At 40.2% G+C, this 27,393-nt stretch overlaps 1 long non-coding RNA gene across 1 annotated transcript; it reads left to right on the top strand.

Annotated features, from left to right (window-relative positions):
* Window positions 1–523: 523 nt before the first annotated feature.
* On the top strand, window positions 524–25,961 carry LOC133548075 (uncharacterized). The gene is made up of 5 exons (XR_009805734.1): window positions 524–685; window positions 13,032–13,163; window positions 13,903–14,034; window positions 22,510–22,604; window positions 25,639–25,961. It is a non-coding gene; the product is annotated as an uncharacterized LOC133548075 (long non-coding RNA).
* Window positions 25,962–27,393: the final 1,432 nt, after the last annotated feature.

Below are 27,393 nucleotides of genomic sequence, written 5' to 3'. Positions count from 1 at the left end.
AGAATTGTACCTAGAGAAGATATACAGTGACAAAAACTGCTATTGCGGATCAGTTTTTCATAACATTATCATCCACCTCAATGAAAATGTTAAAAGATGTCAAGGGGAATACGTTGTAGCTGTCTATTCAATACACACATGAACTCCTATGAACCCGCAGGGAACCCTGCCACACCAGGACCAGATGCAGGAAGATACGGAGGTGCTTAGGATCACGGGGAACGCAGCACAGTGCGGCAGTTTGCATGGGTGAGGGGTGGGAGAGTGGCGCTTCTTTTTGAGCCGTGTACTTACGTCCCACTCATGCGTGCTGAGGACTCTCGGCACTCTGTGATGAGATGCAGAATCCTCTCGTGCGTATAGGAAAATAAGGAAGCGCATGGTAAAAATAAATGACACCTGTAGAAAAATGTTTTTTTATGTATTTTGTATTTTCCACAATGTGTAATATACTGTATAATGACTGAAAATGTCTGTCCCATGTGTCTCTCCAGTGCCAAGGGTTTTGCGGCAGCATCATCATCATCATCACCATGGTTACTGGTTTGATGTTGGCAGATCATCGTCATCACCATCATCCCGCCATGAGGAAAGTCCTGCGTCCGCCACTGAGAAGCCAAAGAGACCTCAGAGACCGATTGCATCATCAACACTTGAGGGCTAGACTAGTGTCATGGACCGCAAGGTAAATAATATGCCATGTCTGCGGTTTTAGCTAAATGCACACTCGTAAGGTACACCTGCATTGCTCTGATATAAGAGCTATATCAGGAAATGTTTACAAAGGTAACAGTTTGATTTGTAGTGGTGCAAAAAAATTAACATTTTTAATTTCACCATCTTTGCTGATTCAGTCTTTTAGTTCAACAAACAATAGACATGACGGCGTGGCGCAGTGGGAGAGTGGCCGTGCGCAAACCGAGGGTCACTGGTTCAAATCCCACCTAGAACCAACCTCGTCACGTCCGTTGTGTCCTGAGCAAGACACTTCACCCTTGCTCCTGATGGGTGCTGGTTGGCGCCTTGCATGGCAGCTCCCTCCATCAGTGTGTGAATGTGTGTGTGAATGGGTAAATGTGGAAGTAGTGTCAAAGCGCTTTGAGTACCTTGAAGGTAGAAAAGCGCTATACAAGTACAACCCATTTACTATTTACCATTTACATGCATTCAAAGGGGGCCTATGATGATTTTAATCTACATTTAAAACACTTCCTTGTGGTTGAGTTGAGTTTGAGTTTATTTCGAACATGCAAGCATACAACATTCTTGTATGCTTGCTTCACGGTGGCAGAGGGGTTAGTGCGTCTGCCTCACAATACGAAGGTCCTGCAGTCCTGGGTTAAAATCCAGGCTCGGGATCTTTCTGTGTGGAGTTTGCATGTTCTCCCCGTGAATCCGTGGGTTCCCTCCGGGTACTCCGGCTTCCTCCCACTTCCAAAGACATGTACCTGGGGATAGGTTGATTGGCAACACTAAATTGGCCCTAGTGTGTGAATGTGAGTGTGAATGTTGTCTGTCTATCTGAGGTGGCCCTGCGATGAGGTGGCGACTTGTCCAGGGTGTACCCCGCCTTCCGCCCGATTGGAGCTGAGATAGGCGCCAGCGCCCCCCGCGACCCCAAAAGGGAATAAGCGGTAGAAAATGGATGGATGGATGGAAGCATACAACATGATACTAGGTAATAGGTATTGGATGTTTTGGTGTCTACCTTTGTTGTATATTTTGCCCCACAAAGACTTTTTATAGCACGTTTTTTGAGTCTGTCTGCAAGATGTTTATTTGTGCAGGCGTTGCCAGATAGTAAATACAAAGTGTGACCCACTCTCTCCAAAAGTTTTCTAATTTGTCTTTTGAAAATTAACACTTTAAATAGATATCTTGAATTCGTCGGCACTATTTTTTTCCCCATGCACGGTCGAAAACATTTTTTACACACATAGATTCAAACATGGATATAGATTCAGCCGGTTACAACATTCGGTATTCCGGCACACTCTCCGATCGATTCAGAGATGCATATACGGGAGAAAGCGGCTGTCTAGCATCATTTATGTCACTGCATGTCACACAACTGTGTTTGTAAGTGTATGACAAGATTATATGAAAATAATACACACTGTACACTGCTGCTGGAATTTTAATTTTCCTGAAGGAACTCTCCTGAAGGAATCAATAAAGTACTATCTATCTATCTATCTATCTGATACTTTTTCCTACCATTTTTGTGTATGACAACCTAAAGCAGACTCTAGCTGAGAGCTTTATTACTTTACTATATGTCCAAATAAGTACGACCACCTCCCTCTCACGTTACAATGTTACATCATGAGAGACGACAACACACAAAACTTTTTTTTTTTAGGATTCTGAAGATAAAAAAAAAATGCTTGCAAGATGTGGCTAATGGAAGTCCCCTATGTTCCCTTCAACGCATTCTAAAACAAATACAAAACCCTTCTATCAATGTTTTATGTTATATATAATGTAATAACAGACACATCCTTTTAAGCATTATTGGAACTTATTTCCTGGACACATTTATTTCCGTGGCCTTGGAAACGCACTTCTCACTTCCGTGTTTGTTCCCACTTCTGGCAACAAACGCGTGTGTTTCCTTATCGTGGCAGACTTCATAATAGACGACAAAGATTACTATTTTTGGACAAATGAGGAATCACAATGTTATCTTTTTGAAGCTGAATATACAGAGGATGAGAAGCTAAGTTAGCACAAAGAGGGGGTGAAACGTTGAAGCAGACGAAAGCCGAGAGAGTTAGGATTGGCATGACTTTAACATGGGTTCTTCCGAGGATGTCGTAGTCGTAATGATTTGTGCATTCCTTTGAGACATTTGTGATTTGGGGCTATATAAATAAACATTTGATTGATTGATTGATTGATTGATTGACTTTGTGTTGTAAATGTGAAACTTGGCGCCAAGCTATGGAGCTTTAGCTGCACTGAGTGGCACAGAATGTTAATATTGATAAAAAGTTGTTTTGTATCTGACGAGGAGGACACTGCTTAATGAAACTGCATCACAACGAAAGACGAACTGTTTGCACTAACAAACCTGCATCCATCCATCCATCCATTTTCTACCGCTTATTCCCTTTCGGGGTGGCGGGGGGCGCTGGCGCCTATCTCAGCTACAATCGGGCGGAAGGCGGGGTACACCCTGGACAAGTCGCCACCTCATCACAGGGCCAACACAGATAGACAGACAACATTCACACTCACATTCACACTAGGGCCAATTTAGTGTTGCCAATCAACCTATCCCCAGGTGCATGTCTTTGGAAGTGGGAGGAAGCCGGAGTACCCGGAGGGAACCCACGCATTCACGGGGAGAACATGCAAACTCCACACAGAAAGATCCCGAGCCTGGATTTTAACCTGCAGTGGTAAAAAAAACGTTTTTCCACTTACCCAAAATGAACTGGAAACATCACCTGCCAGCTTGACCAAACAGTCAATTGAGTGAGTCAGTATACGTAAATAAAGTATTGTTGGCGGCTTTTTCAGGTGCATTTTATGAGTGATTTAGAGGCAGAATGGATTGCTCCCTTTAGTTGCATTGCTAGCCACCAAACAAACCGATTATGACAGATTAGAATGCAAAAATGCAAAACCTAACATGTTCTTATATTTCATTTAGATTGTGACAGTCTATATGGCACATATAGACTGTATTTATATTATTCACATGTAAAAAAATACCTAAGTGTTTATTGTCTATTGTGAGCGAACTGTGGTGCTGAATTTTCCCCAGGGATCAATAAAGTACTTTCTATTCTATTTTATTAAATCCACAATTGTGCCTTCCTACTGTACAATAACTCTGTTAGAATGATAGATGATCTCTTTTTGCAAGCCGACTTAACTCTGTAGTTTATACTTTCTCAATTCATAATTCATGTGCCAGCCATGAAAGATTAAGCGGCAAAAAAGACAAAAAGAAAGATAGATTTTTACTCTATAGGGATTATTGCTGCGCACAGTAGACTACAGTCATCTCCCTTCCACTTCCACCGCTGTTGCTTCCTCGTAAAATCAATTAGTGTGCACAACTTATTCAAAATGAACCTCCTCACCTCCTCACTCTGCTTCAACCTATTGTGATAAGGACACACAGTCTACTAATGGCAAACCATATCAGAGGTTTGCTGGAGGCGCATTGGTCATGTCTCCCGTCCAAAGGCAAAACCCAGTAACTCAATTTTGGTCAAAACTGAGCTGATAATAATTTTGGAGTTCCTAGGGGATATGCTTTACATTAGTGTATGCGATATTGTAATTTGTTCCGTAAGTAAGCTGTTACGCGCATGGCAGGACCTAGATACAACAGAAAAACCTAGTATCTCAAGGGACCAATCGGAGCTTCTTTGTCAGTCGCCTTATTGTCTTTAATGAGACATTTGCACGAATGGGGGCCGACGGTCAACCTGATTATGTTATGTTATGGCACGAGGGGATAATTGGAAGATTGGCCCAAGCACCTTCATTAAATGTAGTGTCCTTGATTCTTCCCCTTGCAGACTCTTTTGGGCAGATAACTGTGGAGGTCAAAATAAAAACCGGACGCTGTACACGGCTCTTGCCCAATGTGCAAACGCAGAATGGGGCCCACCCGAGATTGTAATAAAATATCTGGAGAAAGGGCACACGTTCATGAGAGCAGATTCAATCCATGGCTCAATCGGCAAGAAAATGAAAGCTCAAGAAAACATCTATACGTTTGATGACTTTGTAGATCTTTGTAAGACAGCATCAAGATAGATTGGTTTTCCCTTGTTTTTTAAAAAAACAGCTAGAAGTGAGTTACTAGGTTTTGCCTTTGGACAGGAGATGTGCAGTTATTTTTATCAAAGCTTCATACGCACAAGTCATATTTTGTTAGGGTTATCCGGCTTCAGCATAACCATTCAGTTGTCTCTCAATATTTTAGTTAAAATACTCAGAAAATATGGGGGCCATATTTGCAATAAGCCAAGGACCGGGGGGGTTGGATCCTATTATTAGTCTCATTTTGTATTTTCCGGAGAACCAGCGTTCTCTCCAGTAGACATTTAATTTGGATCAATTTATTTTGTCAGAGTTACAGTAGCGCTCTGCTGTTTTTAAGGACCTTCTGCAAAAAAGCCAGTAAAAAAAAAATCATGTTTGAAGTGTGAGTCACTAACAAGTATTTTGAACTGAACTCACGGGCCACCAGTTAAATAGCCCAAATGATTAATGACCTAAAACGGAACTTTGAGGAAGAAATGACTATTGACGGCATCTGAAGTAAGCAAGCTACAGCAACGCGTTAGTTACATAAATTACATATGAAAGACAATAGTAACTGCTAAAACAGAGAGCACTTAAAGGGGTGCCTGGAGGAATGCCTCAGTTATGTAAACCATAAGTTTTGACCCTAGTATTCTATCTTTGGGTCACATTTTGAAGTCAATGTGAGGTTCTGCCAATGTATTTACAGTGGTCAAAGTTCCTGTATACAACAGGAGCACTCTAGTCTTTACAAATTTGCTGCAAAAATGTTTTTCCCCAAAGGTTTAAATCGGGGCTTCACGGTGGAAGAGGGGTTAGTGCTTCTGCCTCACAATACGAAGGTCCTGCAGTCCTGGGTTCAAATCCAGGCTCCGGTTCTTTCTGTGTGGAGTTTGCATGTTCTCCCCGTGAATGCGTGGGTTCCCTCCGGGTACTCCGGCTTCCTCCCACTTCCAAAGACATGCACCTGGGGATTGGTTGATTGGCAACACTAAATTGGCCCTAGTGTGTGAATGTGAGTGTGAATGTTGTCTGTCTATCTGTGTTGGCCCTGCGATGAGCTGGCGATTTGTCCAGGGTGTACCCCGCCTTCCGCCCGATTGTAGCTGAGATAGGCACCAGCGCCCCCCGTGACCCCGAAAGGGAATAAGCGGTAGAAAATGGATGGATGGATGGGTTTAAATCGAGGGCAGCACGGTGGAACAGGGGTTAGTGCATGTGTCTCACAGTACGAAGGTACTGGGTAGTCCTGAGTTCAATCCCGGGCTCGGGATCTTTCTGTGTGGAGTTTGCATGTTCTCCCCGTGACTGCGTGGGTTCTCTCCGGGTACTGCGGCTTCCTCCCACCGCCAAAGACATGCACCTGGGGATTGGTTGATTGGCAACACTAAATTGGCACTCGTGTGTGAATGTAAGTGTGAATGTTGTCTATCTGTGTTGGCCCTGCGATGAGGTGGCGACTTGTCCAAGGTGTACACCGCCTTCCGCCCGAATGCAGCTGAGATAGGCTCCAGCGACCCAGAAAAAGGAAAAACGGAAGAAAATGGATGGATGGATAGGTTTAAATTGATCACGGAGGCCGGTAAGCTGTCTTTACAAGGCTGGATTTGGAGCCTCGGCTGCCAGTTGAATAGACCGCCCTTGAACTATAGGGACACTTATTAAAGTTTAAAAAATTTTTAAAGAAGTTTGTGTGTACCCATACAGTGACATGGGACATACAGTGACATTGATTTAGGAATCAATGTGTTTGACCTGCACAGACTCCGAAGATGCATTGCAAGACATGCGCCTTCATCACCAGCTGCGACCAGCTAACTAGCGGCAAGAGACCTCTCTGTGTGTCATCCGAATGAACCACGCGCCCAGCGTTGGCTACGACCAAGATGTCGGGTGGTTACTTGTCTACGCATCGTAAGGTGCTGCAGGGACAGTAGAAGTGGCTTCACCCTTGTCTTCTGGGGTCCGAGCAGCTCTGTGAAGCAGGACGGCAGAGGCCATGTGTTTACTGTTCTGAAGATGCTGAAACAGCAGCTGCCTGGCCTCAAAGTGTATATAATTTCCAGACACAAAATGATGGCGTTAGATGAGCTGTTAGAAAAAGGAGACTGCCATTGACAGGTAAATGTTCATGCAGTTAGTTGGTGAGATCAGGTACAAAATGGAGAATATGGATACAGAATTTGTATTGAATCTTCTCAGATCGTAATTGATTTTGGTTTTACAAAATATAATCGTATTTACCTGGCAATGTACTGGTTAGTTGACAACAGCCATTGTCCTGGAACTGTGTGACAGAATCAACATTGACTTCTGCAGTGGTCGACAGTGGCAAACGTGCTGCAACGTCCAAAACACACAAGTGCGGGGCAAACGTACAACAACATTTAAAATAGATGCAAACTGCAAAAAGACTTGCAATACGGGAAGAACCCAACTCATTAAACATGTAGCTCTGCAGTATTGTTTTGACATTTTTTTTTTAAAATTTACCTTTTCACTCCGCCAACATTCTTCCTGGCATCCCGCTGATGTATTTGTATTTCCCTATCAGAACTGGGATATACAAAAATTGAGCTGTTTGGCCACAATACCCAGAAATATGTTTGATGGAGAAAAGGTGAGGCCTTTAATCCCAAGAACACCACACCTACCGTCAAGCATGGTGATGGTAGTATTATGCTGCCAATGGAACTGGTGCTTTACAAAGAGTAAATGGGACAATGTAAAAGAAGGATTACCTCCAAATTCTTCAGGACAACCTCAAATCATCAGCCCGAAGGTTGGGTCTTGGGCACAGTTGGGTGTTCCAACATGACAATGTCCCAAAACACACATAAAAAGTGGTAAAGGAATGGCTAAATCAAGCTACAGTTAAGGTTTTAGAATGGCCTTCCCAAAGTCCTGTCTTAAACGTGTGGACAATGATGAAGAAACAAGTCTGTGTCAGAAAACCAATACATTTAGCTGAACTGCACCAATTTTGTCAAGAGGAATGGTCAAAAATTCAACCAGAAGCTTTTGGATGGCTACCAAAAGTGTGTTATTGCAGTGAAACTTGCCAAGGGACATGTAACCAAATATTAACATTGCTGTATGTATACTTTTGACCCAGTAGATTTGGTCACATTGTCAGTAGACGCATAATAAATTCATAAAAGAACCAAACTTCATTAAGGATTTTTGTACTCCAATCACTGTATCACAAAAAAATAAGAGTTATAGAAATGATTGGAAACTCAAGCTGTGATCAAAAATGTCTTAATTTGCCATTAGCCTTCCCTGTTTAAATGTGTCACTTCTGGTTTCAGAAACTCAGGACAAATATTGCATGCAGAGAAGCAGATAGTTTATTCTGTAACAGCTCTGCTCTGATTTTTTTTTTACGGCACTCTCCTCCACCTCGTTCATCTTTAATAACGCCCTCAACCTGCGGTAGCGACAGAACGTTGCCTCCATTTCTAAGGGACAATACTCTAAAACAGTGGTTCTCAACCTTTTTTCAGTGATGTACCCCCTGTGAACATTTTTTTAATCCAAGTACCCCCTAATCGGAGCAAAGAATTTTCGGTTGAAAAAAAGACAAAAAGAAATACAATACAGCACTATGTCACAGCTGGTGTTTCTGTGTTTGTTGTGAAACTTTAATATGGAACAGAGCGGTCAAGCGAACATGTTTCTCTACCACATGTCAACCGGCAGGTTTCAGTGAGAAAATTGTGGTAATAAGTCGGCTCTTACCAGAGACATGAGCGGAGCTTGCGTCCTCCTGCAGCTGTCCAAGAGGCAGCTGCGACTTTCTTGGCTCCTCCATATGGCTTCCCTCAGAGACACTGGCGGTCACCGCAGCCCTCCGACTTTTAGGTATGACTTTATAATCTCACTAAAACACTAGTAACACAATAAGCAGAGAAGGGATTTTACAGAATTATCCTAGTAAATGTGTCTAATAACATCTGAATCGCTCCCACTGCCAACTTCGTCTTTTTTTTTTTTTTTTTTCCTTCTAGTCCTTCACTCTCATTATCCTCATCCACAAATCTTTCATCCTCGCTCAAATTAATGGGGAAATCGTCGCTTTCTCGGTCCAAATCGCTCTTGCTGCTGGTGGCTATGATTATAAGCAATGTGAGGTTCCCTCACACCGGTGTTGTCACCCGCACATCGGCTTCTACTTCCGGTACAGGCAAGGCTTTTTTATTAGCGACCAAAAGTTGAGAACTTTATCGTCGATGTTCTCTACTAAATCCTTTCAGCAAAAATATGGCATTATCGCGAAATCAAGTATGACACATAGAATGGACCTGCTATCCCCGTTTAAATAAGAAAATCTCATTTAAGTAGGCCTTTAAGATAACCCAGCAGGCACAGGACAATAAAACAACGTTGAGACATCATGCTTTTTGACAACGTTTAATCAATGTTGGATTCTTACGTTGATTTGACCATAGAATTTTGGTCATTTCCCAGCCAAAAACCCAAATCATCATCATCGGCGGTCACTCGAAACAAGTATGACGATCCTCCTGGTAGGGGGTATCCCTTTTGGAGGATGACTTAGTCTGAAGTGGGGAGACTGATGCACAGACAGTCACCACACGATTCTTGACAGAATCGGGTCAGGGTCCAGTGGCAACAGTTGAAAACTTGAGAAAAGCATGCAGGTCTACAACTTCCTTGTGTGTGGCTGGGTCAAGGAAATTGGTATCAAGAGTCTCCCGGATAAATATGCATTGTGTACGTGCCGAAAGCTTCATTTATTATTGCTGCCTTTGGTAAACGCTTAATGCTCTTAGTTTTTACCCATATTGGCTTTCTTTTATCTAGACTCGCCGAGTTGGTGCTTTATGAAACATTCAGCAAAAATGTGAAATGCACGTTTTTGTTTTGTATTTTTACAATTTTGCCTATCATTCACAATCACTAAGAAAGACACGATGAAGGATGTATTGTTTTAATGCATTCTAACTCGTGAATAAAAGGACATCTATTCCACCCATAAAACCCAATTAAAAAAAAACACCCAAAAAGTGCCAACAATACTCCATCTACATTTCGTGACTTGAATATTAACCGAGTGATATTGTTATTATAAGCGCTTACGCCAGGGGTGTCCAAACTTTTTCCACTGAGGGCCGCACACGAAAAAATTAAAGCATGCGGGGGCCATTTTGATATTTTCATTTTCAAACCATAACAAAATATATGGATTTTTAAAATGTATTTTACCTTTAGGGGTCCCGGGGACCATAAAGCAGTGGTCCCCAACCTTTTTCTTTCCGCGGACCGGTCAACGCTTAATAATTTGTCCCGCGGCCCGGGGGGAATCCTTTTTTTATTTTTATTTATTTTTAATTTTCTTTGTCATGAAAAAGCGACGTTTTTGTCATGAAAAAGGGAGGTTTTTGGGGTTGGTACACTAATTTTAAGTGTATATTGTGTTTTTTATTCTGATTTAATAAAAAATAAAAATTAAAAAAAAAGTTGTTGGGTTTTTTTTTAAATAAAAATGAATAAAAAATTATTCTGCGGCCCGGTACTAATCGGGCCACGAGCCGGGCCGCGGCCCGGTAGTTGGGGACCACTGCCATAAAGGGTCTCAGTTTTATTATCATTTTTCATTTAACGCTTACAGTAAATCTCTATATCAACTTTAAAAAAAAAAAGAAATAAGGTTTTATGGCTTTTCTGTCAAAAAAATCTTTGTTTTTTTAATAGTAAAACTGAAATATGCAGTATTTAGCCATTAGAGCCCTAAAAGATCAATAATCTAGGACACCATTGATTTTAATTGTTATCATTTTTGAGTAATCACAGTGAAAAGATAAATACAATACCACTAAATATATTAGGGATCCAAAAGGTGCCCCACTCAGAAAGTGATACATTTTTATTAGTTTTTTTTTTACTTTCAACACTTAAGTTACGAGATGAACTTTAGATATATCTGTCGATTTTAACTTTTTAACTATTATTTTGTTTGTTTTATGCTCTTTTGTCAAAGAAAACTTTGTTTTTATATAGCAACTGCACAATATATGCAATATTTACCACATAAAACATTTTAAAGTGAAATTTTTGAAATAATTGGAGCTTTGAAAATAATTCATTATAACATGGATTTTTTTTGTCATTATTTTTTGTTTTGAGCAATGGCAAAAAAATAATAATAATAGATTGACTGAAACTTGTAATCAGTAGATTGCACAGTACAGTACATATTCCGTACAATTGACCACTAAATGGTAACACCCGAATACGTTTTTTCAACTTGTTTAAGTCGGGGTCCACGTTAATCAATTCATGGTAAAGATATTTTTTACATGGTAAAATAAAGACAAAAGAAAAGAAAAAACAGCCTGCATGGCAGCTTTGAGTCAACATTGCAACTTTTTCTCGTTAGATTTCACTTCATTCCAATATTTTTAATGTCCTTTTTTATATTTGCAATAGCATTTCCAGAATGTGTGGCGGGCCGGTAAACAATTAACTGCGGGCAGCAAATGGCCCCCGTGCCGCACTTTGGACATCCCTGGCTTATGCAGACAAACTATTTATTGCGGCGCCGAGTGAAGACTACGCCATTTACGTAATTTTGTTTTACGGCAATTATGCACGCCGTAGCTATGACCATTGTTTTCCTTTTTCTGTAACCCTCATTTGAATAACAATGTCATTAAAAAAGATAACATAACAAAAGAAAACGAACATTACTTAAATATGCATTTATTTTGAAACCGTACAGAAACCTGAACGGTGCGCTCAGCAAAGAATATAAATCAATCTTTTTTTTTTCTACTAATAAGTTAAAGTAAATGCTTTGTTTAAAAAAATAAATCTGCATTTAAAAAAATAAATTGCATTCAGTAAGCAGTAGGAAAATGGATGGGTTTATGCAGTCAGTGGCGCCCCCGTGCGTCGTTCATTGCAATGACAATAGAGTGAAAGTGGTTGTAATTGCGGCGATAATGCTCCCTTATTTTTATTTTTTATTTTTTTACCCCTTGTTCATGTTTATATTGTCGTTCCCTTTTACTCTTATTCAAGCTAGTTTTCATACAAAACATTAATAAAATATTGAAATATCACAGAACGTGACGTCGCAGAGGGTCTGTCTTAAAAAAAATGTAAGTCCAGGATTTATACAATCTTAAAAAAAATACTTTTTGAAAGGTTTAAACCTTGGTGTCAAACTCATTTTTGATCAGGGGCCAAATGGAGAAAAATGTACTCCCAAGGGGGCCTGACCGGTCAAATCACGGCACGATAACTTAAAAATAAAAACGACTTTAGATTGTTTTCTTTGTTTAAAAATAGAAATAGCACATTGTGAAAATGTACAAATTATAATGTTGTGGGGATTTTTTTTTACACTTACATGTTGTGGTTAAGAGTATTCTACATTTATTTGTCTTTATTTATACTTTTTGAACAAATGATGTGATAATGTTCATCAGTCAATGCATTGGTGTTAACTTTCAATCCATCAAGATAAAAAAATAATGTCACAATCAAATTACAGGATTTTATTTATGTAGTTTGCTCATTTTCCTCAACTAGTGCACTATCATGTAGTTTATTTTTGTTTTTGTTTTTTTTACATATGTAGCCATTTCTTTCCTATGAAAGCTTTTTCCTACACTGCAAAAACTGAAATCTAAGTAGGATTGAATATCTCAAATAGGGGTGATATTTGCTTATTTTCTGTCTGATAAGATAATTCTTCTCACTAAGCAGATTTTATGTTAGAGTGTTTTACTTGTTTTAAGGGTTTTGGTCCTAAATGATCTCAGTAAGATATTACAGCTTGTTGCTGAGATTTTATGACAAACATGCTTGAAACTAGAATATCAACTGATGCAAAGCTGTGTCATCAACACTCACAAGTATAAAACTACTTTTTTAAAGTAATAATTTCTTTTTCCAAGCATGAAAAAAAAAATCATGATACCGAGCGCAGATCATTATGTCAAGATAATGGCACTAGCATTTACTTAATTTAGGAATATTTTTCAACATATTGAGCAAAAAAGGTCTAATTTATTTTTTCTGCAAAGAAAAGTGCACTTGTTATTAGTGAGAATATACTTATTTTAAGGTATTTTTGGGTTCATTGAGGTTAGCTAATTTTACATTGTTTTGGAAAGTCTTGACAAGCCAAATTTTCTTGTTCTATTGGCAGATAATTTTGCTTAGTTCCATTAAAATACCCCTAATTTTTGTATTTTTTTTTTCTTGTTTATGAACACTACTTTTTGCAGTGTATTTGAACGACTGGAACACTCAAGAACAGAACTGCAATACGGCGTTTTCCACTCTAACATCACACTCACTGACGCCGAACGCCGCGAAGACGAAAAACGGATGTGACGTTATTAGAAAACCAGCAATAGGTAAGATTGCGACATCACAAATTCCTACAGAGATTGACTATCATGTGTTTTTTTTTTTTTTTTTTTACATATGTAGCCATTTCTTTCCTATGAAAGCTCTTTCCTACACTGCAAAAACTGAAATCTAAGTAGGATTGAATATCTCAAATAGGGGTGATATTTGCTTATTTTCTGTCTGATAAGATAATTCTTCTCACTAAGCAGATTTTATGTTAGAGTGTTTTACTTGTTTTAAGGGTTTTGGTCCTAAATGATCTCACTAAGATATTACAGATTGTTGCTGAGATTTTATGACCTGTATTGAGTAAAACATGCTTGAAACTAGAATATCAACTGTTGCAAAGCTGTGTCATCAACACTCACAAGTATAAAACTACTTTTTTAAAGTAATAATTTCTTTTTTCAAGCATGAAAAAAAAATCATGATACCGAGCGCAGATCATTATGTAAAGATAATGGCACTAGCATTTACTTAATTTAGGAATATTTTTCAACATATTGAGCAAAAAAGGTCTAATTTATTTTTTCGGCAAAGAAAAATGCACTTGTTATTAGTGAGAATATACTTATTTTAAGGTATTTTTGGGTTCATTGAGGTTAGCTAATTTTACATTGTTTTGGAAAGTCTTGACAAGCCAAATTTTCTTGTTCTATTGGCAGATAATTTTGCTTAGTTCCATTAAAATACCCCTAATTTTTGTATTTTTTTTTTCTTGTTTATGAACACTACTTTTTTCAGTGTATTTGAACGACTGGAACACCCAAGAACAGAACAGCAATACGGCGTTTTCCACTCTAACATCACACTCACTGATGCCGAAAGCCGCGAAGACGAAAAACGGATGTGACGTTATTAGAAAACCAGCAATAGGTAAGATTGCGACATCACAAATTCCTACAGAGATTGACTTTTTAACGAGGGAGTGTTCTACACGGAGACATCTCTGTTTTTTTCTGATCATGCTAAAAATTAAAATTATTTAAGATCACAGAATTGCTTTGACAGTTTAATCTCCTCATGTAATATCTTTTTCAGGCCAGTTATAATGTCTAATATTTATTTTCAATTTTGACTGAGAAATTGTACTGCATGCAATTGCAGTTCTTCCTAATGAATTTATCTGATCATGCTACAAGATAGTCCAGGCATTTTTTTTGTCATACGTATTAAAATATCTGCTTGTCACCTTGACCTCTTATTAGTTAAATTATCTGTCAATTTCTTCGTAAAAAATAATTAGGGTTAGGTGCAATAAGTGTTCAACTTCTGCCTAAACCCTTTTGGTCTGCAACATTTTCAATTTATGGACGTACAAACTGTTTGTTTATGTAAAACTGTTTGTTCATTTTGTTGACCACTGACCGAAGAAATAATGAACCTTTTTAACTAAAAATAATAAACTAAATTATACATCAATTTCGTAGTAAAATATTACAATAATAAAATGCACGGGCAATTTTGTAATAATATCATGAGGTAATTGTATTTCTATCTATCTTATATGTATAGTGTGTATTCACAGCGGGCTTCACGGTGGAAGAGGGGTTAGTGCGTCTGTCTCACAATACGAAGGTCCTGCAGTCCTGGGTTCAAATCCAGGCTCGGGATCTTTCTGTGTGGAGTTTGCATGTTCTCCCCATGAATGCGTGGGTTCTCTCCGGGTACTCCGGCTTCCTCCCACTTCCAAAGACATGCATCTGGGGATAGGTTGATTGGCAACACTAAATTGGCCCTAGTGTGTGAATGTGAGTGTGAATGTTGTCTGTCTATCTGTGTTGGCCCTGCGATGAGGTGGCGACTTGTCCAGGGTGTACCCTGCCTTCCGCCCGATTGTAGCTGAGATAGGCGCCAGCGCCCCCCGCGACCCCGAAAGGGAATAAGCGGTAGAAAATGGATGGATGGATGTATTCACAGCAAAAACGAGATTGACAGCCATTCATTAAATGTAAAACATTTTTTGTTTCACCACACTGCCCTCTGGTGGATGTGGTTATATACTTATACGATTAAATTTGACAAATTTCTATGATCACGTTTGTGAAAAATGAATAGACATATTTTCGGTCCCTCAAAAAAATGTGACCCTATAAGCCGCGGGTGTCATAACAGTTGTCAAACTCAAAGCCGGGGGGGGGGTCCATATCATTTTATGTGGCCAGCAAATGCATGGAAATAATGTGCGTACACGGTCGTGGTCAAAAGTTTACATACACTTGTAAAAAACGTAGTGTGATGGCTGTCTTGAGTTTCCAATCATTTTTACAACTCTTATTTTTTTGTGATAGTGATTGGAGCACATACTTGTTGGTGACAAAAACATTCATGAAGTTTGGTTCTTTCATGAATTTATTATGGGTCTACTGAAAATGTGACCAAATCTGCTGTATCAAAAGTATACATACAGCAATGTTAATAATTGCTTACATGTCCCTTGGCAAGTTTCATTGCAATAGGGCACTTTGGGTAGCCATCCACAAGCTTCTGGTTAAATTTTTGGCCACTCCTCTTGACAAAATTGGTGCAGTTCAGCTAAATTTTTGGTTTTCTGACATGGACTTGTTTCTTCAGCATTGTCCACACATTTAAGTCAGGACTTTGGGAAGGCCATTGTAAAACCTTAATTCTAGCCTGGTTTAGCCATCCCTTTACCACTTTTGACTTGTGTTTGTCATTGTCATCGTCCTGTTGGAACATGAACCACAGAACTTTCCTCCAGAAGGTCTTATCTTTGTCCATGTGATGTCAGATGAAACAAAAATTGAGCTGTTTGGCCACAATACCCAGCAATATTTTTGGAGGGGAAAAGGTGAGGCCTTTAATCCCTGGAACACCAATCCTACTGTAAGCATGGTGGTGGTAGTATTATGCTCTGGGCCTGTTTTGCTGCCAATGGAACTGGTGCTTTACAGAGAGTAAATTGCACAATGAAAAAGGAGGATTACCTCCAAATTCTTCAGGACAACCTAAAATCATCAGCCCGGACGTTGGGTCCTGGGCGCAGTTGAGTGTTCCAACAGGACAATGACCCCAAACACACGTCAAAAGTGGTAAAGGAATGGCTAAATCAGGCTAGAATTAAGGTTTTGGAATGGCCTTCCCAAAGTCCTGACCTAAACGTGTGGACAATGCTGAAAAAACAAAGCCATGTCAGAAAACCAACAAATTGAGCTGAACTGCACCAATTTTATTAAAAGGAGTGGTCAAAAATTCAACCAGAAGCTTGTGGATGGCTACCAAAAGCGCCTTATTGCAGTGAAACTTGCCAAGGGACATGTAACAATATTACCAATATTAACATTGCTCTATGTATACTTTTGACCCAGCAGATTGGGTCACATTTTCAGTAGACCCATAATAAATTCATAAATGAACCAAACTTCATGAATGTTTTTTTTTGTGACCAACAAGTATGTGCTCCAATCACTCTATCACAAAAAAATAAGAGTTGTAGAAATGATTGGAAACTTAAGACAGCCATGACATTATGTTCTTTACAAATGTATGTAAACTTTTGACCACGACTGTATAAGGCAATTCATACTTCTTAATGAATGTGTTTTCATTTGACAGAAAAAAAAGGTTATGCATGTAAATGCTGTTCTTAACACGATATTATGTGAAACGACAAGCTACTCTGAGCTTTTTGTTGTCACTAAAACGCTTTTCAAAATAAATTATACACTAGCCAAACTAAAATATCTGCTCGTCACTTTGACTTATAGTTCCAAAGCATCAGTTTGTTGATAAATAATGATAACAAATCAAATTGAGCAGCAATTGTGTAGTGAAGTTGTAACAATGTGAAAATGTATATATCACATATATTATGACCAAAATAATCGTGTTTATCATTGAATGTGCTGAAAAAGTACTGATGCGTATTTCTGGCCTTGTCATCCTCGTCCGGACAGAAGAGCGACACAGCAGTGTGGCTGGATCAAAAGAGACGTTAAGTTGCTTTATTACAAGCGAGTGTCATTATACAGGACTGCAGTTCCTGGAGGAGGTCAGGTCAAGAAAATGAAGCACTCCCCAACTTGGAGAACCCAAACCATCAGTTTTATATTCCTCATTCCGGTACTAAGTCAGGAGAGCACATCCTTACCATAAAATCAATCAATCAATCAATGTTTATTTATATAGCCCCAAATCACAAATGTCTCAAAGGACTGCACAAATCATTACGACTACAACATCCTCGGAAGAACCCACAAAAGTGCAAGGAAAACTCACACCCAGTGGGCAGGGAGAATTCACATCCAGTGGGACGCCAGTGACAATGCTGACTATGAGAAACCTTGGAGAGGACCTCAGATGTGGGCAACCCCCCCCCCCTCTAGGGGATGGGGTTGTTCATTTGTAAGTGTCTGGAAAACAACTGCTTTAAGTCATAACTTGAACTGGATAGGTGGTCTCTTCTCAAGGATAGGGCTATCACTTTTGTATTTCCTACGAAAAGGGATCCAATCCACCTGCAAATATCAAACTAAGGACCCTTATTTTATTATGTGCTCAAACTGAAATACCACTATTCGATTATACTTGGTGGTTTGCTTTCTCCAAGATGAATATAAAAATTCACCACATGCAATACATAACATGAGTTCAGTAATTCACGTCGGTACTTGTAGACACAGTGAGATCTTTTAGCCAAGTTTAATCTCAAAAACATCAATGTGTCTTGTATTCATGTGAGCTTTTATGCTAGCTAGCATTTAGCACACTAGCTGTTTCTCAAGGAAATGATCAGAATCACTAAGTTTTTTAACATGTGATAATCAAACATAGTTTAAAGATCATTAAAAAGTGAAACAGTAATACTAATCAAAGGGAATTTTTTATGTGATTTTTCAATAATCGTTATATCCTGTCTTAATCTGCATGACAGTTCTAGGGTTTTTGTGGGTTTTTTTGGTTTAGTGTTCTTTTCTGTCCAGCACTCTTATTTTTGTGCTACTTCCTGTTTCGGTTATGTCTCGCAGTGACTTCACCGCTGTTTCTGAGAGCTGTTCTCAACAACTGCTCCTGATTAGTGATCAGTGGACCAACCTGCCTCTGATCACTAATCAGGAGAGTTGGTCTGTCAGTGCCGCTTTCTTCGCAATATTAGTTAGTTGTCAATTGTGACTAATGTTAAGGGGGATTTTTGCCTGCCTACTCCGAATTAGTATATAACTTTTCTGCACCTTGACTGCTGTCTCTGCATCTTGGAGGTCACAGGACCAGCTATCATCATACTTGCCAACCCTGCCGATTTTCCCGGGAGACTCCCGAATTTCAGTGCCCCACCCGAAAATCTCCCGGGGCAACCACTCTCCCGAATTTCTCCCGATTTCCACCTGGACAACAATATTGGGGGCGTGCCTTTAGCGTCCTCTCTCACCTGAAAAGGAGACTATTATATATGTCTCCGTTATCCATAGGTTTATCTCTGACCCATAAAGTAGGCAGGCACGGAGCTATTTCTCAGCATTTGTTTATTCCAGCCGGCACGTTAATACACTGACACACAACAGCCAGATTCCCCTCATGCATTGCTTCAAAACTACGGCAAGTAGTAATGTCCGAAAACATAACAGAGACGAAGCAGAAGAACGAAGAAGACACGTGGCGACGACGGGTAAGAAGAAGAAATATGCTGGCAATTTCCAAAATGATTGGAAAAAAATAATTTCAGTTCATCCAGGAGAGTTCGAAGGGGAAGGGGTATGTTGCCTGCAAATTTTGTAGATCAGACTTCTCCATTGAACACAGTGGCCAAGCGGATATACACACCACCCTCACACCTCAACAACGTCCCGCCCCGTCCACCCCCAACCCAATGACCCATCTCCCAAATTCGAAGGTCTGAAGGTTGACAAGTATGACTATCATGCATGATAATAATCAGTCTTTGTGGACTTCTTTTAAAATGCCTGATTTTGCTGCAGCATTTTTAGAAAATTATGGAAAATTTCCCCAATTTGATTGGTTAAAGACAGTTGTGTTTAAGTCCTGCTGGGACAAATTCGATTGCCGAAAATATTGATTATTGGCCAAAATGTGAGGAGGAATTTGCGGAAATCGGGCCAACTTGCGGTCGCGGGTAGTGGATGGGTGAGTGATATCACGAAGCTGCCTTCTGACGGCGTTTGTAACTGATGTGGCCCCCGATGAAAATGAGTTTGACACAACTACTACCGCTTCAATCCCGATTTATGTCTCCTGTCTGACATGGTTCTCGACGAGGGGATTACACATGCAGAATCTTATATCTGCTTTGTCCTGCAACCAGCTAAAAAAAAACTTTTGACTGCTGCCTGTTCCTAGTGCTGAATCTTAATGAACTCAGGTGCTCTCAGCCAAAACGGTCCACTCAGCGCCAAAAGGCCATGCTAAGTGCACTGGAGATGTGGACTTGTGTGCCCTGCATACCAATAAGTGGCCCCTTCAGGTAGAAACTAGTTTTTTTGAAAGGCAATAGAATGCAAACTCTTTGGAAATATGCCTGCCCTGGCCTTGCTCCCTAAAAAAACATGTATTCTCCTGCACACATCATTATTCCCGCTGACCTTGAACACATCCTAAGAGACAATATGCCTGGAGTAGGGGTGAAAACAGCACAACAAACATTGCATGTTAAGTATTTGATGTGCTACAACAAATTAATTTTTATTAAGCATTAGGACACATGATAATTGGGGGAAAAAAACGAATGCATTAGTTCCTTTTATTTAGGCTTTGAAACCCAAATGATAGAGATCCATGAATTCTGCCTAGCAACAAGTGGCTGCCCAAATGTGTAGCTGTTAAAGAGGCAAATTTCCACACTTGGGTGCAATGTATTTTCAGTGTTTTTTTACCCGGGGGCCGCATTGGGTTGAAATAATTTGGCCGGGCTGTTTATATTTATATATATATATATATTCATATATATATGTTTATATATATGTGTATATTGTCACGATCCGCTGTGTTTGTGCACTTCCTGTTGTAGCTCGTTGCCATGGTTTCTTATTTGTCCCAGCTGCTATTCCTTTGTCGCACACCTGATGGCAATTATTATTTAAGTATATAAACCTGCGTTATTCCTTAGTTCGTCCTCGGCTTATTGTTTGCTTTTTCGCAACACGTCACGGTTTGTATTCTGTATCATAGATAATTTTTTCCTAAGTTCTGCCCTAGCTTCGCGTGCGTTCGGCACGTCGTTTAGTTGTACTTCTATTTCCTGCTAAGTTTTAGCATTAGTTTCCCGTGAATTGGCACACGCTTTGTTTTTCCCTTTTTTGCACATGTGTTCTTTTTGTTTTATTATATTAAAATCAATTTTTACCTGCAATCCTGCTGACTGGTCGTGTGTGCATCCTCGAAGTGGCAACTCCGCGCAACAAGTGTGCCGCAAAGCGTGACATATATATATATATATATATATATATATATATATATATATATATGTGTGCCGCAAAGCGTGACATATATATATATATATATATATATATATATATATATGTATATGTGCCGCAAAGCGTGACATATATATATATATATATATATATATATATATATATATATATATATGTGTGCCGCAAAGCGTGACATATATATATATATATATATATATATATATATATATATATATATATATATATATATATATATATATATGTGTGTGCCGCAAAGCGTGACATATATATATATATATATATATGTCACGCTTTGCGGCACACTTGTAGCACTTTGCGGCACATATAGCGCTTTTCTCTAGTGACTCAAAGCGCTTTACAAAGTGACACCCAATATCTAAGTTCCATTTAAACCAGTGTGGGTGTCACTGGGGGCAGGTGTGTAAAGTGTGTTGCCCAAGGACACAACGGCAGTGACTAGGATGGCGGAAGCGGGAATCGAACCTGGAACCCTCAGGTTGCTAGCAAGGCCACTCTACCAACCGAGCTATGCCGAGTAACCGTGTAATACTCTTCCGTATCAGTAGGTGGCAGTCGGTAGCTAATTGCTTTGTAGATGTGGGAAACAGCGGGAGGCAGAGTGCAGGTAAAAAGGTGTCTAATGTCTAATATATATATATATATATATATATATATATATATATAAATCTATATGTCACGCTTTGCGGCACACTTGTTGCGCGGAGTTGCCACTTCGAGGATGCACACACGACCAGTCAGCAGGATTGCAGGTAAAAATTGATTTTAATATGTATATGTATATATGATATCACATCATCGATTGGAAAATGCATTTTTGGACAATATGATTTGCCTGAGCGGTTAGGAGACCCTGAGAGTAACAAGCAACAAGCGGTAGAACATGGATTGGAATGGACACATTAATATATACATATATACAGTATATATATATATATATATATATATATATATATATATATATATATATATATATATATATATATATATATATATATATATATTTTTTTTTTTTTTTTTTTTAACTTGGGACTTCCCGCCGGCCAGATCTCGAACGCTGGCGGGCCGGGTCTGGCCCGCGGGCCGTAGTTTGGGGACCCCTGCTTTAGGACGTATTGACGTTACCGCGTACGAATACTTAACATGTGCATTGGATATAGGTATATTCACCTAATTATAGCCATCTGGATAGTTAGTGTCATAGCGGGCATTGAATGTGCAGTCGTGGTCAAAAGTTTACATACACTTGTAAAGAACATAATGGCTGTCTTGCGTTTCCAATAATTTTTAAAACTGTTATTTTTTGTGATAGAGTGATTGTAGCACATACTTGTTTGTCACAAAAAACATTCATGAAGTTTGGTTCTTTTATGAATTTGTTATGGATCGAATGAAAAATCTGCTGGGTCAAAAGTAATCATGCAGCAATGTTAATATTTGGTTACATGTCCCTTGGCAAGTTTCACTGCAATAAGGTGCTTTTGGTAGCCATCCACAAGCTTCTGGTTGAATTTTTGACCCCTGCTGTTGACAAAATTGGTGCAGTTCAGCTAAATTTGTTTTGGTTTTCTGACATGGACTTGTTTCTTCAGCATTGTCCACACGTTTAAGTAAGGACTTTGGGAAGGTCATTCTAAAACCTTAATTGGAGAACCACAGAACTTTCCTCCAGAAGGTCTCTGGGACTCCATTTTAAAGATTCCTAGCACCAACACCATTATAACGTCTTGTGATTGGATACTCACCGGGACCATTAGCGGATGAATTTGAGAACACATAGGGTCGATAGACAGTTGCGATAGCCAATCAGATCACAAGTTGTTGACAGTAGCCTATCTAGGTAGCCTGATGTTAATGAGACTGTGATTGGATACACACTTGTCATTCCAAATTGAGTATCCAATCACAATTTGCAATTTTGCAGGAAGCAGGAAGTGTTGCGGCTGTAGCGGTACCGTGGCATGACGATTCCGGGGGTCGTCTTTCCAGGATGCGGCGGAACGACAAAGCAGGTTGCAGGTAAGAAGAATGATTTATTGTCATAAATCAGGGAAAACAATACAAAACAAACAAAGCAAGCGTGCCTAACATAAGAGAAGCTAACAGGATAGCTCACAAGGAAACTAAGGCGAAACTTGGCGCAAGAAACACAAGGAATACACGTCACAGTTGCAAACAAAAGCACCAAACTGAGTGAAGCGACAGACAGGACTAAATAGCTTTCTGATAAGTGCCCCAGAGCAGGTGAGCGTCCCGGACTCTAATCAGAGGCAGGTGAAAACAATAAATAACCATGGCAGCCAAGGATACACAAAACAGGGGTGCTGAAACAGAACCAAGCCAACAAGTGACATAAAACGTAAACAAACTATGATCCGGGCAACGGATCATAACAGCGCCCTTGCCATACCGGGATAGCAGAGAAGGAGAACAAAACGTTGATTAGGTGGCAGCCAAAACTGCAACGTGGCCCTCGATGAAAACGAGTGCTAAACTGTTACAGGACTGTGAGGCGTGAGATAGTGCTGACATCTGCTGGCAATAAATAATATTAATATTTTTCAAACCTCACACCATTTTATGTTTAGTTACTGTTTATAGACTGGTCAACATTTCCATTTGGCCTATACTGTATAAGCAAGGATGTAGCACAAAACACTATGAGGTTTAATTCTGTATACACATGGCCATTGCGAGTGAAAGATGCTCTTGAATTGACCTTCAGTTTTACAATTGAAGGGCAATTTAGGGTCTCCTTGTGCTTTGTGATGGGGAGAAAATGACATGAGGGACAGGACGAGTATGAACAGGGGAAGAGTACGTTTGTTACCTGTGAATTGTGGAGCGCTTTTACCATCAGGACGTCATGGTCACATTGTGACTGATTTTCCACTCCTCCATCCAAAACCCTACTGGGATCCCGCCTCGCCTATTATGGCGTTCAACAAAAGAATGCAACGGTGGAGGCGTCACGTTGCCTGACATTAGGACATCTCAAGGCAGATGTGCAAGAACACTCGGGAGGCGTGATGTCGACCGGAGAGGGTGTGGGCCTACATGCTGTGGTCCTCAAGTACGTAATGGAAGCTGTAGGGAAGACAGGAAAGCAGGTTTCAGCCTTATATTGAAAGAAAACGCGGATGGATTTTGGAAGCGGGAGACAACCACAATGTATTCCACCAGGCTGATGCATTCCACAATTAAATCCATCCATCCATTTCTTATGCTTATCCGAGGTCGGGTGGCGGGGGCAGCAGCCTAAGCAGGGAAGCCCAGACTTTCCTCTCCCCAGCCACTTCGTCCAGCTCTTCCCGGGGCGTTCCCAGGCCAGCCGAGAGACAAAGTCTTCCCAACGTGTCCTGGGTCTTCCCCGTGCCTGAAACATCTCCCTAGGGAGGCGTTCGGGTGGCATCCTGAGCAGATGCACGAACCACCTCATCTGGTTCCTCTTGATGTGGAGGAGCAGCGGCTTTACTTAGAGCTTCTCATCCCATCTCTAAGGGAGAGACCCTTCATTTCGACCGCTAGTACCCGTGATTTTGTCCTTTCGGTCATAACCCAAAGCTTATGACCATAGGTGAGGATGGGAACGTAGATCAACCGGTAAATTGAGAGCTTTGCCTTCCGGCTCAGCTCCTTTTTCACCACAACGGATCGATACATTGTCCACATTACTGCAGACGCCGCACGGATCCGCCTGTTGATCTCACGATCCACTCTTCCCTAACTTGTGAACAAGACTCCCTGGGTCTCCTCTCCAACCCAGAAATGGCACTCCACAATTAAAGTTAAAGTACCACTGATAGTCTCACACACACACTAGGTGTGGTGAAGTGTGTCCTCTGCATTTGACCCACCCCCTGGGAGGTGAGGGGAGCAGTGAGCAGCAGCGGTGGTCGTGCTCGGGAATCATTTTGATGATTTAACTCCCAATTCCAACCCTTGATGCTGAGTGCCAAGCAGTTAGATAATGGGTCCCATTTTTAGAGTCTTTGGTATGACTCGGCCCGGGTTTGAACTCACAGAACTGTTTATTGAATTGTTCAGTTTACAGTACCATAAAATATGTTCAAAAACAAATATCCAAATCTAGATGTGAAGTTAATTACATTTATATAGCACTTTTCTCTAGTGACTCAAAGCGCTTTACATTGTGAAACCCAATATCTAAGTTTCATTTAAACCAGTGTGGGTGGCACCGGGAGCAGGTGGGTAAAGTGTCTTGCCCAAGGACACAACGGCAGTGACTAGGATGGCGGAAGCAGGAATCGAACCTGGAACCCTGAAGTTGCTGGCATGGCCCCTCTACCAACCGAGTTATGCCGCCCCACATGTTAGAATACTTTATACTAATTGATATATAAGCAGTTCAGATATGATACACTGCAAATTATTTGCCACAAGCAAAGATTTTTTTTTTTTTTTTTAATTTCCCTAGTTTTAAGAGCTATTTACTTATATGTAGTCATTGACGTTACTTTACACAATCTTATTTTTAGCATGAATAACAAGATTTCATCACTAATGAAATCACTAACCATATAAGATATTTAGAGTTTCCCTTCGAAAAACTTTAAATGTAATCTTTAAAGGCCTACTGAAATGAGATTTTTTTATTCAAACGTGGATAGCAGGTCCATTCTATGTGTCATACTTGATCATTTCGCGATATTGCCATATTTTTGCTGAAAGGATTTAGTAGAGGACATCGACGATAAAGTTCCAAACTTTTGGTCGCTAATAAAAAAGCCTTGCCTTTACCGGAAGTAGCAGACGATGTGCGTGTGAAGTGACGGGTTGTAGGGCTCCTCACATCCTCACATTGTTTACAATCATAGCCAGCAGCAGCTAGAGCCATTCGGACCGAGAAAGCGACAATTTCCCCATTAACTTGAACAAGGATGAAAGATTCGTGGATGAGGAATTTTAGAGTGAAGGACTAGAAGGTAAAAAAAGGCGATTGCAGTGGGAGCGATTCAGATGTTTTTAGACACATTTACTAGGATAATTCTGGGAAATCCCTTATCTGCCTATTGTGTTGCTTGTGTTTTAGTGAGTTGAATAGTACCTGAAAGTCGGAGGGGTGTGGCCACGGGTGTGTTGACGCCAGAGTGTCTGAGGGAAGTCACGGAAGCTGCAGCAGGACAGAAGCTCCGCTGATCTCCGGTAAGAGCCGACTTATTACCACAGTTTTCTCACTGAAAACTACCGGTTGACATGTAGTCGGGATCCATGTTCGCTTGACCGCTCTGATCCATGGTAAAGCTTCACCTCCGGGAATTTTAAACAAGGAAACACCGTGTGTTTGTGTGGCTGAAGGCTAAAAGCTTCCCACCTCCATCTTTCTACTTTGACTTCTCCATTATTAATTGAAAAAATTGCAAAAGATTCAGCAACACAGATGTCCAGAATACTGTGTGATTATGCGATTAAAGCAGACTACTTATAGCTTGGATCAGGCTGGAAAATAATGTTCGCTAAAACCCGAGACGTCAAACGCACGCATCATCATACGAGTCATCGTACCGCGACGTTTTCAACACAACACTTTGCGGGAAATTTAAAATTGCAATTCAGTGAACTAAAAAGGCCGTATTGGCATGTGTTGCAATGTTAATATTTCATCATTGATATATAAACTAACAGACTGCGTGGTCGGTAGTAGTGGGTTTCAGTAGGCCTTTAAAGATTCTGCAACATCCCGGAAATGCATAAATTAAGAATTGCAAGTTGAATATTGCCTTTTTTAGGATAAAATACTTATTTCTATCCTAAAAGTCTAGATCAGGCCTGGGCAATTATTTTGACTAGGGAGGGGGCACTTCCACAGGACTTCCCAAGGAACACGGTCGAATGCTTTCTCCAATCTACAAAACACATGTAGACTGGTTGGGTAAACTCCCATATACCGTTAAGTACCATGCCGAGAGTATAGACCTGGTCCACAGTTCCACGACCAGAACTAAAACCACACTGCTCCTCTTGAATCCGAGGTTCCACTGTCCAGCGTCGCCTCCTCTCCAGAACACTTGAATAGACCTTCTTGAGAACGCTGAGAGAGTATGATCCCACGATAGTCGGAACACACCCTCCGGTTCTCCTTCTTAAAGAGAGTAACCACCTCCCCGGTCTGCCAATCTAAAGGCACCGCCCCCATTGTCCATGCAATGCTGTAGAGCAGGGGTGTCAAACTCAAATACAGAGCGGGCCAAAATTTAAAACTGAACAAAGCCGCGGGCCAAGGTTGAACAAATGAACCTTTTAATAGGGACCCAAACAAGTTTTGCATTGAACATTGAACAAGCAAGGCTTATATAACTTTATAGTGACATGCAAAATCCAGTTTCAAATAACAACAATATCAATCAATCATCAATCAATGTTTATTTATATAGCCCCAAATCACAAATGTCTCAAAGGACTGCACAAATCATTACGACTACAACATCCTCGGAAGAACCCACAAAAGGGCAAGGAAAACTCACACCCAGTGGGCAGGGAGAATTCACATTCAGTGGGACGCCAGTGACAATGCTGACTATGAGAAACCTTGGAGAGGACCTCAGATGTGGGCAACCCCCCCCCTCTATAATTGAAAAATATCAACGGCATATCGAATAAAATTATAGTAAGAATTGAATGCCTCTTTTCTATTTGCAGCCCTCTGACGTAAAGATCAAAATAAACTTTTTCAACAGGCTGGCAAATAATAAATTTGAAAAAATAATAATAATGAATTAATCAAACATTCAAGCCTTGAAGTAGCAAAAGAAAGTGCATGAATAAAATGTTAGTTATTGCTCAGTTT

This window comes from Nerophis ophidion, unplaced genomic scaffold, assembly GCF_033978795.1.
Source record: "Nerophis ophidion isolate RoL-2023_Sa unplaced genomic scaffold, RoL_Noph_v1.0 HiC_scaffold_388, whole genome shotgun sequence".
Taxonomy (NCBI): domain Eukaryota; kingdom Metazoa; phylum Chordata; class Actinopteri; order Syngnathiformes; family Syngnathidae; genus Nerophis; species Nerophis ophidion.
This window is presented reverse-complemented; position numbering and strand designations above follow the sequence as displayed.